The sequence below is a fragment of the Indicator indicator genome, chromosome 3 (genome assembly GCF_027791375.1).
Source record: "Indicator indicator isolate 239-I01 chromosome 3, UM_Iind_1.1, whole genome shotgun sequence".
Taxonomy (NCBI): domain Eukaryota; kingdom Metazoa; phylum Chordata; class Aves; order Piciformes; family Indicatoridae; genus Indicator; species Indicator indicator.
In genome coordinates, this window is record NC_072012.1 from 38176912 (window position 1) to 38198038 (window position 21127).

Consider the following 21127-nt stretch of genomic DNA (forward strand, 5'->3'; position numbering starts at 1 on the left):
CTTAAAACTAATACAAACTATTTGTCTAGTAATATTTAAATAAGTTAGCCATGTAAGTATCTAGGAATTACATTTTTTTTAATTCACTATTTAATCAGAATATCAGTGACATATTCAAATATCAATAGCTTATAAAGTATCTGTATGGTGGAACCAAGTCCTTTTTATGACCGTTATTAATCCCTAATAATAGCTGGCTAAATCTTGTGACAAAGGCAAATGCTTGGGCTGGTTCTCAGTTGCTGATAATGTCTATTAATCACACCATCAGAGTCATTAATTTACTGTCAACTGTGATTCAGTTGCCCAAGGCAAATTCACTAAGTGACTGAAGTAAAGTGTTTCATATGAAATTTGAATAGGGAAGGAACTGTCTAGCTTCCTTTGAGAATGCTTTCTACTAAATATGAAAGTGGTGAAGGAGAAACAGGAACATCTTGGAGCCTTCAACTAGCTGAGTTCTAAATATGACAGGCGTTCCAAAAATTTAAGCCTGTACAATAATATTGTCACAGAATCATAGAATTATTAGGGTTGGAAGGGTCCTCAAGGATCATCCAGTTCCAACCCCCCTGCCATGGGCAGGGACACCTCGCACTAGATCAGGTTGCCCAGAGCCACATCCAACCTGGCCTTAAACTCCAGGGATGAGGCTTCCATCACCTCCCTGGGCAACCTGTTCCAGTGTCTCACCACCCTCATGGTGAAGAATTTCTTCCTAACATCCAATCTGAATCTACCCATTTCTATTTTTTTTTATTCCCCCTAGTCCTATCATTACCTGGCACCCTAAAATATCCCTTATTGGTTGTATTATCTGTTGTTTCAGGTCCTTATAAGATATTATTAAGCAACCTTGCTGTAACTAGGTAGCTGGGAAAATTGAGAGCGTTGTCCACACATGTGCACATATCTAGATATAGATATAGATATGTAAAAACAATAATTCTTATAAGTTAAGAGAGTCAAAAGAGGTTTACTGACTTCTATTGCTGGCCCATGGGAGAAGCCAAACCTGGGGATTTCAGAGAGGGATTGAGGCAAGACATTGAGCAGAAAATGTAACATCTTATTATTTCCTAGAAATGGTTTGTAAGTGAAGAATGGATCATTTCTGAGCCTGGAAAACCACTTCAGTGGTCCCACCATGCCAGCATTAGCACTTTGAGAGTGAAAAATGCAGAATAGTAGCCACCGTGTTAGTTTGCCTGTGTCTGCTGACTCCAGTTTTAATGTGTGCAAGTGCTGGTGCTGACAGATTGAGGCAATATTAAGACCAAAATCTAGAGGAAGGTGCTAAGGGTTCATTTGACCCTCTATGAAATTATGAAGTATTCTGATGCTCCTCACTTGAAATCTGAGAAACCATTGAGCTTATTTATTTTACTTTTCTGCTCAGAAAGTTACTGCATGTCACTATATCAGCATGAGGCATATGCATGGTAAAATCTTTCTGTGGTCAGTTTTTATGAAGCCTTTTGTGTCCAGACAATAAAAGATCAGAGGTCCTGCAGGAAACAAAAGATCATAGTATCTTGAGGAAAAGCCATGTGAGATTTTTCTCACCTGATGCCTCTGTGAAACTTGAAGAGTGAGCTAGAAATTACACACATGCTGTTTTGATTCATCCTATACTCTGGAAAATAGGACATTTGGAAATTAGAAGATTCATATGGAAGTTGTTTTATTCCATCAGTATCTCCTCCTAAGCAGAGCAACCCATAGTGCTCTGAAGGTTGGTTAACACCTCAGATCAATACTTTTAAGTTCACATTCTGCTCTGTAGACAAAGGGACAGATTTTCAGTCAGAATAAGGAAATGTGTGTTGAATGTAAGTGCTAATTTATGATTATGCACAGTTGTTCATTTAAATGTTTTTATAACTATTTGTGATCATAAATCTGTTAACTCCAAATGTAGGTTAGTCCTTTAAGTTTTCCACTGGCCTAATCCAAACCCACTGAAATTGCTAAGGTTTCCTGTCAGACTGAGCATTTCTATATCAGATGTTGTCAGCTCTTTTAACAAATGACTGAAAATGGGCCTTCAAGAGAGAAAAGCTAGAAGACTCTGGGAACTGGCCAGGAGTAAGGTTTTGTGTAGATCTCTTCTCTTTGAACACTTAAAACTCCCGCTGGGGAGAATTTTGACCTGTTCTCTTAATTTCTGTCAATGTTTCCTATGCAGCTGGGGCAGGGCAGGAGTAATTCTTTATTCTAAATTCTGGTTTATTCTTTCAGTAACACTCATTCCATCGTGATGAGGAATGTATTTCAGGTGCAAACTCAAATCTCCTGTTTCTGTGACATAAGGCTTTCAAAGTGATTGATTGTATTGGTATTTTTTTCATAGAACAAAAGAAAGAGTAATTTTGTCCAGATTAGCAGTCTGGCAGAGCTGTTTATCTGAATCAAGTTACTTGAGCATGTAAGTGCCCTCATGGGCCACCAAAGTGTGGTATCAGGTGATGTTCTGAAAGGTCCACCACTGCTGCAACAGGCCAAGAGAGACCTGCTTACCCTGTGAATTCATATTTAAGGCCTTTTCAACAAATGTATTATTTAACCAGTAAGCCAAATAGATCTGTCTATCTTGTAAATACATATTTAGGGCCTTTTTAACATGAGGATTACTGAGCTGATTGCCTGTAACAGCTCCCTTTAGAGCTGTGATAGCCTGCAAGCATCCTTCCCTGAGCGCTACAGGCACTTGCAGCAGTACAATTGGAGCTCTTGCTTCAATTGCTAACACCTGAATAAACAGTTTTTATGGAAACAGCTTCTGTGCAGGTGCTGCCAGCTCTTCCAATAGCTGCAGTCAGGCTCTTTTGTTTTGTTACCTGATGAGTGTTTTTGTACAATGAAGCTGACACAGAAGATGGATATATGACCATCAAAATAGAAAATATTTTGTAGATAAGAGTTCTCCAGAATTTCTAGCGTGGAATTTCTCTGCAAAGCTATTAAGTCATGTGCTTTATTTAATAGTATAAAGAAGTGAGAGAGATATTGAAGCCTTATTTTGGCAGAGATCGCTTAAAGCCGTGTTCCAACCATGTTCAGGAAGGATGACAGTGATGTGAAGGGACAGAACCATTATAAGGCCTCTGTGACGTGCTGTCAAATTGTACTTGTTTCTTCTGTGTTCCCTGCTGTGATTGGATTGATTTTTTCTCAAAATTCTTAAATTTTGTAATGAAATGTAAAAGAGCTTTTAGCAAATAAAACGCAGTTATTAAATGCAACAACCACCAGATATAATTTAAAAGAGAAGGCTTCAAGAAGTAAAAATCCTGATAGAGATGTTAGTGTTACTATGTTAGAAAGGCTGACAAGGTTGTGTCTCCATTGTCATCAGACCTGCAGTGGTAAGGGGAGTGTGAATAGGCTTGCTAGTAAGTGTGGTGTAGATGCTTTTCAATGGAAAAGCAGGTACTTTTCATCATGTGCCTTACCTTATGCAGCTGCTTTTGTGGTGGAGGTACTGATCTGACAGCTCAGAGTGGACTTAAATAAACTGGGACTTACTGTCTTACATTTATTTTCTGGTCATCAGTTCATAACTGCCTAGCAGTTATGACTGAATCGTAAATAAATGCCCCATACTTCAGAGACATTTTACTGACACCATTATTCTGATTTTTTGTGGCAATTCTTAATATTATGTAGCATCTGCTGTTAAGAAGTATCATGAATGAAGTGAGCAGGTATGTATGTGTGTGCCTGTCATCTGTGGGCCTGGTTGTTTAGGACAGGCTTTCTGGTTTGTGGTAGCTTGAGGTGGTTATTTTTCCATTCCTACCTGTCATATGATAAAAATCTAGAGAAAAAAAATGGGCAGTATTTTAAAGCTATTAATTGAAAAGCCTTCTGGGCAAGTAAATAGATTATTAGAGTTGTTTCAACCAAACCTGAGAAAACAGTGCAATGATTGAGGCTTCTAAATCCCTTCCTCAAGATTTTTTCCTTTTAGCTCAAAAGGAGTTCTGAGCTGCTAACACTCAGCCTGTGATTCAGCTCACTGTTACTACAGACTAAAAATGGAAAAGGTCACAGTTAGAATGGAAATGTTTCACTGCAATTTTTTTCTGTACTATCATTCTTTGAATAGTATTGTATAATAATTAAGACTCTTGTAGCATGCATTTGGCCTACTGTGGCACAAGATTATGTATTTCACTGGCATTTTTATTTTTATAATGCCTGGGGGTTTAAGTCAGCATAACATACACACAGACAATAATAAATATGTAATTTCTTTCTAACTGTGGCAAATAGGACACTGTAAACGAGCAAAGGAACAGTAAAAGGTAGTCCTTTTCTTTTACTTTTTCATCTGCCTTTTAAGAATTGAAGTCACTTTTCAAGTATAAGTTAATTTACTGTTTCTCTGAAGTTCTTCAGCATTACTGTGTCCTGTACTGCTCCAGGAATTCACAAGCAGGTGAACTAAGGACAGTCATACTGAGTGACTTGCCAAGTCAGTCAGTGACAGAACTGGCAGTAAAAGCCAGGAGCCTCTACCTATAATGCCTCTCTTTTGGCCTTAAATCACTCTTCTTCCTCACTAGTCATTGGATCATTTAGATGGAAGAGAATGTCAGGGTAGTTGCTGCCACAGCTGTTTGTTAATTTTGAGTGTGTTACTCTATGTCATCACAAAATTCTGACATTCAAAGCAGATGAAGTTGCTGTCATCTCACCTCCCCTAAGTAATGAATATCCTGATTTAGGGATTTGAATTGTGCCCATAACTACAGAGGACCATGAGAAACCGGGGAGAAAAAGACACAAACTAACATAAGCAAATTTATCAAAGTTATTGCTGTTTATTGTGTTTTAAAACAGGAGGGAAATATATCAAGTCAGTGATATTAATTTTGTTTCATGATTTCATAAAAGTAATACAAGGTTACTCTGCACTTCACCTGAAAGCTAATAAAAATTCTTCCTTGTTGTCAAAGCTTATGTTTTCCCAGGAAAATGAAGAAAAGTGAGCTTAGTTCAGCAGCACCTTATTGCTGGGCAACATTACAACATATGATATGTGTTTTTCACTCAGTAAATTAAGAGAGAGGTGCTGGCAATATTTTTTTATTTATGGAAACCTGTGGATTATAAATCTTCTGTTTTGGATAAATGCTTTGTTCAGACAGTTTCTATACCACATACCTCCATATATGCGTTACAGCGAAAATGTTTCTAAGAGTTTCATTAATGCTGTTTCTGAAAGTTCATATATTCCATGTCTTGGAGCCATGAATTCTAGCTATACAGACAAAAGATGGGAGACAATAATGTGTTTTTACATATTCTTTTGAAAATAGCCTAAGTCATGTTAACCAGCTTATTATAATGTTGCGGTTTTAAAGCTTGGTATCCTAGGAAATTCAAGAACACAAGAAGCAGGGGCTGAATCCCTATCACAAGAGGAAACCTCTTACAAGAAAATGGACTTTAAACAAGGTTTCAATATTATGCATGCTGGGCCTTCAGAGGAGAAATCAAAAAAAAGCAGGAGAGGTCTTTTCTCTGGAAGTTTGCTTTTTTATTTAATGAGGCATCTCTTCAAAGAGAATGTGATAGTCATTCCTGGAGGGCATGGTTTGGTGAGCAGGAATACAGGTGAAACTGTATTGTGCATCAAAAAAGCAGATGATGAGTTTGCTTTGTGTTTCATCTCATGATTTCATCAGTCTATACAAGTATGTGTTTGGGGGTGGAGGACATTTCCATGTGCAACAGAAGTTGGAACAGCTGAAACTCAGCATGGATATGGTGCCCATAGACCTCGTTTTGGTGCCAGGAAAAGAAAAATGTATTTTAAAAGTCATTGCCTATCACTTCATGTGCTTGATTTATAGGCACGTGTATGTGATTGAAATGTGCATATTTTAACTATACGTATTTGAATATGTATGTATCTCAAAGTAAACAAGAGTATGGATGGGGTAGAATTGTATCTCAAAGTAAACAAGAGTATGGATGGGGTAGAATTGTATCTCAAAGTAAACAAGAGTATGGATGGGGTAGAATTTTAGCTTAATGCTTTCTAAGAATTTCTAATTTTACAAGCTCAAGTTTACATTTAGCTTTTTCATAGTATTTTGCCTCTACTGTATCTGAAATGTATAAACTGAATTACAGGAAAGTGTATTTCTCACATCTGTCTAAAACAGAAAAAAAATACATTTTCAACTTGATTTTAATTAATATTTCAAAACAATCTTCACACAGTTGTAGATCAAGGCAGTCCAAGTGTGTGGAATTGTAACTGGTTAGGAGTTTGAACCTACAGCTACATGTTCTGCTGTCCAGATAAATGCTCTCTGCAGCAGATGTTGGCACATCTGTTATGCCTCCCCATTTCGATTGGCTGCCTGGATGTTTAGAAAGTGCTGATGAGGCAGATAAATCTTCTGACACGTTTCAGGCCCAAAGCAGGCAGACAGCAGTAATAATGATGTTTACAGAGCCAAGTGCTGGGCAGTAACATTTTGAAATACTGCAAAAATAATATAGGAAAAATAAAGTGTGATTTTATCTGCAATAGATTAAATTTATTGTAAAAAGCAAAAGCTTAATAGGACAAGTGATTCACAGCTGATTCGAACTGCAGCTATGACAACCTATAAACCTCTTGGTGTAGCTAAGGTTTATTGGGTAGAAAAAGGTATTTCCTGTAGTTTAGAAAGAGATCTAAGCTATGAAGGGGGTCTTTACTAAACTTAGAAGGGTTGAGAATCAGGTTTAGACACAACGGCAGCATATCTATTTTTTTGCAAGGGGAATAACTATCTTCTGCAGGGCTTGAAGTTCCTGATTTTATCAGAATTCTTACTTTCAACTGATTTTCCTCTACCCTTTGAAGCATATCAGATTTGACTGGTTTTATATCATTAAAGTCAGGAAAACTCCAGACATTGGGGTCTTCTCCTAAGAAGTTCCATGGTATATCAGAGGACACTGGTGGACAGAGAAGGGTATATCTGACAACCTCAAGTGCAGAGATTGGTTTCCAAATATAGAGAGCTCTTGCAGGTATTGGATCCCTTCCAGAACTTAACTTCCAAACAAAGAATGGCAAACGGAAGCGTGAAAGTCACTGTAAAGATTTTAGCACTGATGTTATGTGCTAATGTTGTCCTGTTCTTTATGTAGACATCACTAAGCTTTCCAAGTTGCAGACACATCGAGACATTGCAGAGAACAATTGTTGTAGAGGGTCAAAGTGGGTACTGATTATATATATATAAAAAATATATATAATTAGATATAATTATAGTTTAGTTTATAATTATAGGTATGTTTTGTAGTATACAGTCTACAGTGTCTCTGGACAACTCTCTCACTGTTTTGACTACCCTCATGGTAAGAATCACTCCCCTAAATATCTAATTGGAATTTCCTGATATCTTGTGTGGCTGTCACAGTGCAGCTCCAGGAAGAGTCTGGTTCTGTCTTCTCTGGACCCTTGTGTTTGATACTTGAAGGAAGCAATAAGATCTCCGTATTAAGAAGATACTTCTTTTCAAAAAGTTAACTAAAAGCAGTTCTCCCAGCTGCCCCTCACAACTTCAACCCCCAATTCAACCCCTAGCTGGACCTGGAGTGCTGTATTCCTACTTGATAACCAGGAGAAGGTCAATTCTAACATTTTATGGTCAAACACATTTCCATTGGAAAGCAGATGGGGGAGCAAATTCTTGAAAGCTCCAAACCCCCAAAAATAGGACTGGTAAAGTTTGATGGGTTTCTCCCCCCACCCAAATGTCTCAAGCCAGTGATTCCTTAGCTGTATCTCTTATTTTTCAATGCTTGAAAGACAATGAGTTTCAGTATGGGGGTCAGGATAGGAGTTTTAATGAAATGGCAGAATTTTTTTCTTCAAATACATGTCATTTTTTTTAATTTTTTTTTTTTGCCAATGCTCTCCAAAATCAAATGACTTCTTTGGAATATAGAGGCTGTGAGCCAATGTGACAGTTTAGTACTTGTACACACACTGAACAATGGAGCAGTTACTACTCCAGTCTGCTTATCTCATTTTAACATAAGGTTCTGTTTATGCCTTGTCTGTGTTATTCCCACCTACCTTGTTCAGTAAGAGAGAATGTAAAATCTAAGATTAGCAAAAAAGAAACCCTTTGCTGCATATAATCAGCTAGGTAATTATACTTTAAACTCTTCTTGGATCCTTGCAACATAACATTTATATTTGAGTGAAAGACCAACACTGACTGCTGAGAAATACTATATATAAGCAGCTCATTGTGGATATCTCTGCTCAGAAAGCAAGAACTCATAGTTTTCTGAAGTGCAGAACATACCAGAAGGGGTGTTGGGTCTCAAGCAGATGAAAACATATGAGTATATGACACTGGAAAAGATACGTATATAGTTAAGTACTTCTAATAAATTAGCATTCATACTGCACTGTAGACAAAGAACAAAAATACAAACAATGAATAGGGAAGTGGTAGAATTAGAGAGGAGAGCAAGACTGTGGCTTGTTTGAAGTAGCAAAGTACAGTAAGGACATTTTACTTTCCAGTAAGTATTGTCATCCAGACAATAAGGAAAAGAAATTTGGTTTTCAAAGCATTTAGGGTACTTTATGCTTGATAATTCCCATACAGTTTGGTTTTTTTCATTTATCTTTATGACAGGAATCAGATGATTTGATATTATGCATGCTAGCTAAGGGGGGAAACTTAGATTTAAGTGGATGTTTGTGACTTCCTGGAGGCTACACTGTCAGCTGTTGAGCCTTTTGCAGTCAGAAAGCCTGTAGAGTGTGAAGTATTTTTCCCCCTTTTTGACTTCCTTGTAAGATACACTTATTGTAAAATCCACCATGTATCTTTAAAACCCTCTAAACCTAAGTAACTTAAAACCCTCTAAAACCAAGTAGAAAAGTTGTGGTTATGTCATCCCCATATGCTTAGACCCTACCTCCCACTGCAACACTGAATTTACTCAGTGATCAAAAGTTTCTCACATTCATAGTCCTGCTCCATCGTTCATCCAGCCCAACTCGTTCACCTATCTGCTCTGCCAGTGCTATCTGCCCCCTCTCTCGTCCTCACCTGTTGGGACTCTCAGCTGACCCTTGGGTGTCTCCTTCCTCCCACTCACAGCCATCAGACTGTTACTGATGATCACACTTCAGACTGCTGAATATGCACTGTGAAGCTTGCCATGCCTTAGGTTACTCTGTTGTTTGATTTCTTCCATAGAAGTTTAGTACAGACCAAAAATTTTCTCTCCAGAGCTGCAGGAAGAGAGTGAATTTCTTTATCCAGTGGAGCTTCATTATCAAAGGATTCATCAGCTCCAGGGTCAAATTCTGCTTACATAGTTGCAAGATTATATTTTATTAATAGGTGCCTATACATCAGCATAATAATTCTGTGGTTGTATTCTGCTACTACTTTTTAATTTTTTTTTTTTAACACTGCTGTCATTGTCTGCAGCATCCTTCTGTCCCAGCGCATTCTTTGTCTGGACACAAAGCAGAATGTGGCTCTAAGTATAGCTGTAAAGTAGGGATCAGCAGGAAAGTGGTTTTGATTTTAAATATTTCTCATTCTATCTTATATTTGCTTTTGGATTATACATTTGAGGAATGCTTGCTAATATTTTTCCTTTCTGCTTTGATGTAAACAAATCTTGTGTCAAAGATTCTTAAATCTAAACCAGACCTTAAAAAACGAGGATTAAATGAGACTTGAGCCTATAGGGTAGAGCCCCACCCCTTGGACAGAGCATTGTTTTTCCCCACCATGTGGAATGTAGATAACCCTCTGTTTCTTTGTGGTAAGCCACCAACCAAATCCACTCTGGCAAATCTGACACCCAATGTGATTTGTCCTTTTCGATGCTGTTTATGAGAAGTCAGGACAGTCTTCTGTCAAAATTGATAAGTGAGAAGACAGTGGGGAATGCAATTTTATTTGTAACAGCACAGCTGCCAGCAGTTCCAGCTTGTTTACATCCAGACTGGCTCTGTCTTGCTCCATAGCCTTTCTATTTCCATCCAAATAGCCCCCAAGTACATCACGGATGTGCCTGTCTGTGTAAAATCTGCATAACAGAACATCCTGGGAGTGTTGGAGAGGAGAAAAAAGAATTTATTCTTTAGGTTATTTTCACAACTCAAAAATGTCCATTGCTTGAAAAGCAAAAACTTGAACTCCAACAAATCTCCATAGACCTGGTTTTGAAAACTGAACTATAATCTGCTAAAATCCTGTGATGCCTGTTACATTCCATGGTGAAGGTACTAGAGGAGTTTAGATCTTTGCTTTTCTGATGGAAGCATTCTTTTTCTGGTGGAACTGACCAGTGTTTCTAAATTAAATCCACTACAAACATTTAAATGCAAGTTAATATGTTGTGAAAATAATACAGTAGGAATTTGCAGTGTCCTGGGAAGGGGAGGGCAGTTTCACTGTACTGTTTCACACTGAATATTTCTGCTACATAGCCCACAATTAGACAGTGCTGTGCAGACATTAACATATTTGCTGGAAAACCCTTTTAACAAGAGAGCATAACTCTTGATGGTATTAGAAACCTTTGTTTGCCTGCATTATTATTTGCCTTCAGTCTGGCAGTCCCAGAATCCCAGGTGAGTTTGATCTTTGTTTATTGGTACACTTAAGAAAACTGCAGGGATAGGCGTTTCCTCTATATAGTCTCTCTGGTGAGCTGTTTCTTTCCAGTAGCTCACCCTAAATATGCAATTATTATGGAAGTAAAGTGAGAAGAGGCATTTTATGTTTGACTCATCTAGCTTGTGACAGAATAGCTTTTCTAGCAAACTGAATATTCTTGTTTCCTTTTGCCATTGCTCTTTTTTGCAGTTATTGATAAATCATTAGTCTTCTACAGGGTTTGTCGTTAAAAGTGAGAGTCCAGAGATGGCTGGAAATGTCATTGCTTGGGTTCTGTGAATTGTGGGGTCATCTTGACACTTTGCTTTCTCATTATAAGTGTATGTCCTATCACTGTATTTCCAGGAGTCACAGTCATGTTCTTAAATTAATTGTTTGGTGATTGCCCGTGGAGACTGCAGTGTAACTGACCTGCTTGGCATGCACTTACACACAAATATATACATGCTGTATGTATCTATGTATTTATATAATTTACACACACTTACTACCTTACCTCTGCACACACACACCCATGCACACACAAGTATGCAATTAAATATGTAACACCTATCCCAAGCCTGAAAAAATAGAAATAGACCTTAAAAAGTAGTGACTGTTTAATATACATTGGGGGCAACACAAACTCTCTTCTTCTAAATTGAGATAGGTAGCCCATAGGAAAAAACAAGCAAACAAACAAAAAAACCCAAACAAACAAACAAACAAAAACCTAAACCAAACCAAACAAAAAACCCCACATACTTAAAAGAGATTGTTGTGATGACTTTTGCTGACTCTATAATTCGCACATCTCTTTTCTGAATTTCCTCAAATTACTTCTGGTCATTGTTAAAGGCATAATTACTAAACAAAGCCTAGCTAAGAGAGCTGGAAACACAATTTGGGTAAGATGAAATGTGATGCTTTCTTTTAACACCACACATCAGGTTTTAGTGTGTAGTCTTATCCATTGTACATACCCTGATATTTGTAATGACACTTGCAACCCCTACTGCATGGTACAAATTCAGAGGTGAAATAGGTGTTATGGAACACATCTGATGATGTTGGTTTGTTTTGGTTTTATTTTACAAACCCAAGCTGTTGTTTCCTCTGTTTTACATCCACAATCATTTGCAATGGATACTTGTATGTAACATGTAATACTATGCTCATCACTTCTGAATCTGAGATGAATTCTTCTTCTTAGTAGCTCCACTGTTAGTTCTCTACCCTCCTAGGACTTCATTAGATTGAAATGTTCCTGTAAAAAAGAGCAAAGGGATAGCTCTGGTTCTGTTTGCATTATTTATTTTTATTTCATGAGGAAAATTACTTGCCGGTGGTGACAAGTGTGCAGCATTATGAAGATTAAATATTACATAAGGTAGCAATGCAAATGACTAGTGATTTTGCAGGCTGGAAAAAATGTATCCTTCCAGTCATGTGAAGGAAGAGACCAAAAGAGCGAATGTCATTAGTGAGATGCTGCTGGGATGCTCAGCTATTTGGAGTTCAGCCTGATAATGATCCAGGTGCTTACATCACTCCAAGTGATGAGAACTTCAGGATTGGCTTTACTAAACACAGTTATGAAGTTGAGACCAAGCTTTGCTTGGCTTCTATAGTTTACAGAGACCACTAGCAAGAAGCTGATGAAATTGATCTGACTTTGCAGGACAACCTTCTCAACCTTCTTATAGAAATGTGAAGAGCAGCCAAAATTCAGCTATGCATATAAACTGAAGGTTGATCTCACGCTTAATTTTAAAATGTCTGTACTCCCTGTGCACTTCTGTTTGTTGCTTCAGAAGAATGACGGTAGCTTGGATGAATGAGTTTTGGGTTTTTTTGTATAACCAGTAAATTAAAATAAATCAGATCTTAATGTACTTTCTCAGTTAATTCTGCACTGAGCTATTGTGCAAGTACTCTGTTCTTGGCCTTTTGTTCTTCATTCATGCAGTTAATCATCTGTCAATTATATCATTAGCAAGATGAACATTAAAAGAGCTTCACAGCTATTATTAGAGGTAAAAATCCAAAACAAAGATAAAAGTGGATATTCTTTTCTTATTTTGCTTTTTTATTTTCATTTTATTTTCTCATTTTCTTAAAATTTATGGTAAATGCTACACTTCTCCAGTTCAGATCATCAGATTTAGGATCCACTCATTGCATTCAGTAAGCCTTGATTTCTTCAAAAGTGTGTCATGACCTGGCTTCCTGAGCCAACCTTGGGCAGCAGGGGAGGTTATGCTAAGATTCAAAAATTTCCTCAGGGTAAATTAAGGTGAACCAATACCAAACAGCTGATGGATTAGCTTTATTTGATCCAGTGAAACTCTCAGTCACTGGCTCCTGAAGAACACTTGACTGGACCTGAGGAAAGGGAAAACATGAAGAAAAAGGAGAAGAAAAGAGAGAGAGATGAAGAGAGAGATAGAAAGAAAAAAAGATATTGTCACCCTTAGTTCCAGCAATGTCTCACAGGTGTAGTCCAAATTCTTTGCTGGTGGGCGTACATCCCCCAAGGTCTTCTGTGGTAGAAGACCACAGAAAGTGGACTTCAGAGGTTGTGGTCCTTTTATACCCTTTGGTGTGGGGGGATGGTCTCTCCAAATCATGAAGAAAGGTGTGCATGAAGCCCCTGCAGTGCAGTGTCTGTCACAGGCCTTTCTGTGGCGCTGTTGCAGTGGCTTTGAAAGAAGGAATTCCTGCCTCTGCAGAAATTCTGTCTTTTCATTGTTAAACCATCTCCAGGCCAGCAGCTCTCCTCCAGAACTATTAAGGGTCTATTCAGACCAGGTATGCCACACCTTATTTGAGACAATGTAAGGTCTGGAGAGTTATTAAGGGACATCAGCCAGGCCCTGCCACATATTGTTTTGAGACAATAGCATATTGGGCTCTCACAAAATGCAATCAAGGCTGCAACAAAAAAATAACTATCCTGGCACAAAGACACAGCTTTGCAAGTGCTTGTGAAAGAAACTGAGGAAAAGAAGGATGTTATCGTGAAACCTGTCAAGTAATCCTTGATTTATTTTAGCATTTGCAGAACCTTACCTCATCCCAGCTATGAGGTAAACTGTGTAAAGATTTCAAAGCTCTGCTGTTAGTGGTCTGTAAAGGCGTTAGTGTTTCAGCTCACACCTAGAGTTGTTTCAGAGTATGCATGTGGCCAGTTATTTAGTGATAGGCAATAATTCACTAATTGTGATAACTGCATTGTTCTGGGTGGCTATGAAGGTGACCCTTTTTTTATTGATGGCTTTTACAATTCATAATCTAGTTGATCCAAGAGGTACTAGTGATCATCCTATGGTACAGAAAGATTGCTGAACCCAGAGAGACCTCCACAGACTGCCTTTGTCTGAATTCTTTTGCCTTAGAACATGTTACATTACTGTGAGCTTTGCAGATGGAGTTTGTCAGCCACATTAAAGACCTGAGCCAAGATATGACTCTTTTATACATTTTGGGATGAAGATACAGCATATCTGAATTGCATTGTTTATTTCACCACACAAGAACTTTACCACACTGACAGCTTTTTATCTTTCTTCTAGTGAAGTAGGAATCCTTCTCCAGTACACAGTGGTGACTTCCTTTTCTAAAAGCTGTATGTGTACATTGAATTGGCTCTTGATTTAAAACCTGGTGATTTAGTACTTGTAAATAGCAAAACTTGACCTTTTCTGTCTTTTCTCCATTCAGGAGAGTTTTTAGATGGAGTGAAGCTAGGAAATCAAACTCAAAACACTCATATACAGAGGGTGTTTGGGTTTTACAGGCTGGATTGTACTAGTATATAAGGTGCATGGAGAGCTGACATTCATTTCTTCTAAAGATAATGGAGTTAAATGACACAAGGTAGATGCTAGTTAATAGTGAGAAATTAAATACATGACTGTATTATGAACAGAACACGTTTAGGGTCCTTTGTCTTACTGTGTCACAAAAATACAAACCCTCAACTATAAATCACAGGTTCTGTTACACTGGAGAGTAACACTAATTAAAATTAATGTAGGATTTTACTATGCCTCGACAGTGAGGTGATTTTCTCATTGTAATGAGGACTTAAATGTTACCTGAAATGATCATACACTGACAATTTTTGGTAAAATACTGTTCTGTTTTGATTCCATGCTGTCCCTTCTAATGGTGTTACCAGAGTTCATGGGACCCATTACTCTGATATACTACTATGGGTGAAGGGGACTCAATAGCTATTATGATTTTGATAGTCTCTCTTGGTCCTTTTAGTTGTGTGCAACAATTGCTATAAAGGCAGGTGGGGAATATCAGAAGGATGTAGAGTATTTATAATATTTCTACAGTGCCTTTCAAACACTCTGTAATTATTTATTCTTTTATGTCCTGCTGCTCTGGTGGCATTTGCATTGTTTTCTGCTTCTAAATAAAGAACACAAGTCAGAAATTTGTATGAGGTGACTGCACCAAAGCATTCAACAACTGAACAGGGAATAGAGACATAAGGGCAGAAAACTCTGGAAACTTGCTGATGAGGCAAAATCATAGAATCATAGAATTGTTATGGTTGGAAGGGACCTCAAGGATCATCTGGTTCCAACCCCCCTGCCATGGGCAGGGACACCTCACACTAGATCAGGTTTCCCAGAGCCACATCCAGCCTGGCCTTAAACACCTCCAGGGTCTTACTATTATTTTTCAAAATTATGATGAATTTGAGAAGATAGGGAAATGTTCTTTCCTTAGTGCAGAGCATCATTTAGGGAAGAGTCTCAAATATATGCCTAGTAATCTAAAATAAATCCAGTAATTTTTCAGAAAACATGCATTTCTTGATCTTTCAGCCAGTTACTTGTATCAATAAGTTCATCATCTGTCATTTGTAATCTTACTTTAAGGTCTCCTTTTTTGGGACCTACTCTGGTAACCTTTTTTTAAGGTGGCCCATTCTGAAAATGGGTCAAGGTGCTTCCATACACAAGTAAATTACAAAGGAAATCAGCAGATTTCCTGGTGAGTGTAGCCTCTGGAGACTCCCAGTCCCAGAAAGTCATGTTTGAGCATGAGGTAGCCAAGTGTGGAGTTCAGCTTTGTAATACTATAGAATAATGTTGAATCACTTTTTTTGGGTCTACAGCACATACAGAAAACTAAGTCTAAGTCGTGAGTGAACAAAAATGAAAAATGGACACAGGATGAGATGAGAGTGTCACAGAATGTTAGGGGTTGGAAGGGACCTCAAGAGATCATTGAGTCCAAGCCCCCTGCCAGAGTAGGATCACCTACACTAGGTCACACAGGAATGCATACAGGCAGGTTTTGAATGTCTCCAGAGAAGGAGGCTTCACAACCTTGCTGGGCAGCGTGTTCCAGTGCTCTGTCACCCTCACAGTGAAAGTTTTTCTTTATGTTCGCAGGGAACCTCCTATGCTCCAGCTTGTACCCACTGGCCCTCGTCCTATCATTGGACATCACTGAGAAGAGCCTGGCTCCATCCTCCTGACCTTTGCCCTTCACATATGTATAAACATTAATGAGGTCACAGTTTCCTCTTCTCCAGGCTAAAGAGACCCAGCTCCCTCAGCCTTTCCTCATAAAGGAGATGTTCCACTCCCTTCATCACCTTTGTGGCTCTGCACTGGACTCTTTCAAGCAGTTCCCTGTCCTTCTTGAACTGAGGGGTGTGGAGCTGGATGCAATATTCCAGATGCAGCTTTTCCAGGGCAGAGTAGAGGGGGAGGAGAATGCCTCTTGACCTTGCTAACCTCACCCCTTCTAATACACCCTAGGATGCCATTGGCCTTCTTGGCCACAAGGGCACATTGCTGGCACATGGGCATCCTTCTGTCCACAAGAACTCCCAGGTCCCTTTTCCATACGCTGCTCTCCCCAACCTATACTGGTACATGGGGTTGTTCTTCCCCAGATGCAAGACTCCATACTTGCCTTTGTTGTATTTCATTAAATTTCTCTCTGCCCAACTCTGCCTGGCTAGGTCTCTCTGAATGGAAGCACAGCCTTCTGGTGTGTCAGCTGCTCCTCCCAGTGTCCATAATGCTAAAGTCCAGCAGCTGGACTCTAAGCCTTTTAGAGCTGAGGCAGTGTTTTTCTTCTTAAACCTCCCTTGCAGTAGAGCAGCCTGAATTACAGTTCCTTGGAAAGAATTCAGTCAATGTCTTCACTAATTCTGCAAATATGATAGATCAAATTCAACAAAACTCACACTATCACAGAGAGCATGAGAGAGTCTCTGAAATCCCTTATTCCCTGGCAGTTCCTGGGCAAGGGACACATTAGATCTCAAGTTTATTCCGAGTTTCAAAGTCACCCAGTTGCTTTCAAATACTTATTCTGGGTTCTTTTATGGACTTTGAGAGTCTCAAACCTTGGGAATAAGGTAGCTTGTTGATCATTGCAACTAATTTGTATTGAGCTCTGATTTCTTGTTTGCCTTATTTCCCATCCATACAAAAAAATTCTTCTAATCACACAAACTTGCGAGAAGGTAAGACAAAAGATTGGAAGATGTGAGAGAGGAAGGAGAACAAAGTGGTAGTAGCAACAGGTTATTTTGGTAGTGCCAAGCCATATGCCTGATTCATATATAGTGAAGCAGTCACTGTAGTAGATGGAACATTCTGCTTATCAAACAAGAATTTCTGTACAGATTTCTATAGATGAGGTAACATGATGGATTATAAGACGAGAGTAAAAGGAAGGTGGTGCAGAGGCTTTGTGGACATGGGCACTTACTGACAATGGAAATGTTATGGAAGAGATGGGAGTAAAGGGTGAGTGAAGTGTGTGAATATGAATGAAGAGTCACTTAGAGAAAAAATGGACCGAGAAGGGCTTGGGAGATTAAGACAATTGTGTTGGTGGAAAAGCGTACCAGGCAGGGTAGGATGGTTTGAATGGAGGGGAGAGAGGGGTGTAGGTAATCCTGACAGAGAACTGGGAAAGGATTCAAAGGTGTTCATGGCTTAGTAGTCATCAAAAGAGTAACTCTTGTCAGAATCTTCTGGATGCAGTGAGAAGAATCTTGACCAACTTTCCTCTTAGGATGTAATCTGTTTTCTAGTGTATGGCAGGAAAATGTGAAGAGTTCAGAGTTTTTTTTTTTTCCTCCAAAAAAGACTGCTAACTGAAGGGTTCCTTGTATGTTTCCTGTCAGACCATCAGCTTTACTCTTTATTATCTAGGTTTTAGTAGAAAACCCACTATTAACTGCAAACTTTTACAGGGTCTCTTCTAATAGCCCTTATACTCTTTTCAGCAATTCTAGAAAGCCAACAACCCACTTGATGACATTTATAATCTACTCCTCTACCACTTGAGAGAAATGACAGTATTAACCTAGCCTTCCCTCTCTGAAGAGGTGGGAGCTCCTTGTTTGGTCTTATGTCTTCTGAGGCTGACAGCCTGCAAACTGGTTTTCCATCACTGCAGCAAATGACAGCCTTTAGCTGGGAGCCAGAGGCTACTGCCAGTATTCCATCACTTTGGAGGATGACCAATATAAGCAGTTTTCAGTCTTTCGGGAGCATGACCTGCACCTCTTTGCTGTCTTTTCTATGTCTGAAGGAATGAGTTACCTTGGAAATTTGCATCCCAGTATTTCAAGACAGGATAGTCTCTATTCTGATTTTCACATCTATCTTTTAATGTATGGCAAAAGACTTTAAAGCATTGTCCTCACTGTGGTAATGCACTGAAATATTGTTCTGCCCACACAGAGAAAAGAAAAAACAAGTCAAAGATTTAGCAATTTGGCATTGATTTCTGTCACTTGGCAGCAGAATACTCTTTGTGTTGAGAGGTGGCTGCCCCCAGAGTGCCCAGAAGAGGGGGAGGCTGTCATCTCCTGAGCTATTTCCTCAGTCCCTCTCCTTCCACCATCTGCTGTCAGCGCACTTCATGAATCTCCAAGATTGTTTCTCACTAATTTTTTTAAAATGCTGAATTTTTAATACTATCCATTCAGTCCCTACATACATAACCCAAAGAGAAATCAGTTATATGTGTGTATATCTAAAGGGGTTTGTGAGAAGGAAATTGCATTCTCACAAATTCATTACTGCTGCCAAACTTATTGTTTCTTCTGTTGAAGACTGGTTGGGGAAAAGAAAAACAACACTGAAAAGTGTCTGTGAAAAATTGCAATGTCAATTGCATTTGATATGATGGTCCAGGTTCTTTAGTGTCATGGTTGTTATTCTTCTGTTGAAGTTGTTTCAGATGTGCTTGTTATATAGAGTTACAGGTTGGACTAATGGGTGTTTATTCTGAAAGGTAATCTAATATTTTATGCAGAGTACTTTTAAATTCTCAAAGATGTTTTGTCAACCCTGATTTGTTTGAATGTAACCAGGATGTGGTTACATATTTGCTGTCAAAAAGAAGATGCTGTGAGGTTAGTAGTGCAGATGTGCAGTGGGAAAAAAATCATTTATCTGTAATTACTTCCGATGAAGAGCTAGAGACCTCATTCAATTTCTCCCTCATGCTAAATAAGATATTACTTGGAGTATATACTTCAGACTGAAAACCATTAAGTGTTTCTTGGGCCTTTAACACTAAGTGCCAGTATCTCAGTTGTAGGTGTCTACAGCTTCTAGTGGTGACAGCCATGTGCACTCCTGAAGTTGAATAAGGACAAGTGCAGAGTCCTGCATCTGGGGAGGAATAACACTGGGCACCAGCACAGAGTCATCCTGCTGGAAAGCAGTTCCATGGAGAAAGACCTTGGAATCCTAGTGGGGGGGTTGGACTCTATGCTCATTTGAGGTCCCTTCCAACCCCTAGCATTCTGTGGTTCTTTGATTCCATGATTCTGTCATCAGACTACATCCCATACAGCAATTTAGAAAGGAGGTAGTCCCGAGAGTACCTACTACAGATCTCAACTCAAAGCTCTGTTACTGGGCAGAGAAATGAAAGCTGTGGCAATTCAAGCACTATGCACAGCCAAAGCTGTTACATCCCAGTCAAAGAATAACAGTCACTGATATTTGTCATCAACTGGTTCCCAGAGACACTTTTAGCAAAGCTTTTGGACTCCCAGGATGAAGCTTGTAGGGTCATCCTCATTTTCCTTTGCTCTTTCATGTCTTAATAGTTAAATTTTCCTGCTTATTGACCCTGTACGCTGAAAGCAGCCTGAAACATTTGTATAGCCTTGTAGTAACATTTGAAGACAAATCATCCACAAAAACTTCAAGGTCATTCCTAACCAAAGAAATTATGTTTAGAGCAGTCCTCAAGCCCCTGTATAGCCTTAGCACAGGTAGATGGGAGGTTGAGTCAGCAGGACAATAAAATTCAGTGGATTTCAGCTCGCACACAGCTCCTCATTCGCCTTGATTTAAAGGTCCCAGTCTCAGTCCTTTATGGTATATTTAGGCATCCTTATAGGCCTCCAAGGGATCACAACCTTCTTTATTCCTTAAAAGTATACCTTGTTGCTGTAATTGAAGCCATTTTGTTACTGTAATTTCTCCCTGGTATTACAGTTCCAGTCAAGTGTTCTTTCCCTCTGGAGGCATCAATTATTACAGGTTTTGAATAGGCCTTCCTCCAGTACACATATTTCTGCTCCCAATGCCAAAATCAGGTCTCTGTGATTCTCTTCCATAACAAAACATGGTCCTGTGTTTGTTCTTGCAAACCTGATGTATAACATCTACTGGTGGTGACTATGCCAGGTCTTACCACCATATTTCAAACTCCTGCCATATTTAGGAAGAACAAAAGATCACTACAGGTTTCATGGCATTTTCTACATTTTCTTAGTTTTCATTAAGACATTGAATGTTCTAAGGTCCAGGGAGAAGTTTTTAGGGCTTATGCAGGTGCTGAACCCGTGTAGATGTGTATGTTGGTGAGGGAGCAATGGAGGGAGCCATAGCAGTGCACTTTGTGAAATATGTTCAGCTGAAATGAAAACGGCACAGAGTTCATTGGCTAACCCTTGTGCCTGAATGGCAGGTTTCTCTGGAAGTTGTAGTATTTTGACACCTGGTCCACACAACTGAAATCAGACACAGCAGTGAGTCCCCACTGCTGTGCACCACATTCCAGTTTATAGATTAATCTGCATGATATCTCTAGGGATGGGGAGGAACCAGCTCTGTATCACAGGCTGAGAACTGAAGTGTGAGTTTGTCTTTCTCCTTTTTTTTGTACAACTATGAGAAGCAGAAACTGTTAAGCTCTAAATGTCACCTGAAGACTCCCTGTGAATCTCTCTCTCTCTCTCTCTCTCTCTCTCTCTCTCTATCTATCTGTCTATCTATCTCTCTGTATCTCAATATCAACTAAAGTTTCCTATTTGCAACCAAGCTAATACTGTATTACTGGGTTAATTGTGCTTCTTTACAACTATTTCTTTCACAGTGTTTAAACCAAGTGTGGCTTTGCATTTTCATGAACGATTCCCCTATGAAACCCTAAAGATGCTTAACTTA

General features: G+C 39.0%; 1 protein-coding gene across 2 annotated transcripts in view; it reads left to right on the plus strand.

The window, feature by feature from the left end:
- Positions 1-21127, plus strand: part of PDZRN4 (PDZ domain containing ring finger 4) — a 246061-nt gene that overhangs the window by 204109 nt on the left and 20825 nt on the right. The gene's annotated exons all lie outside the window — the stretch shown is intronic.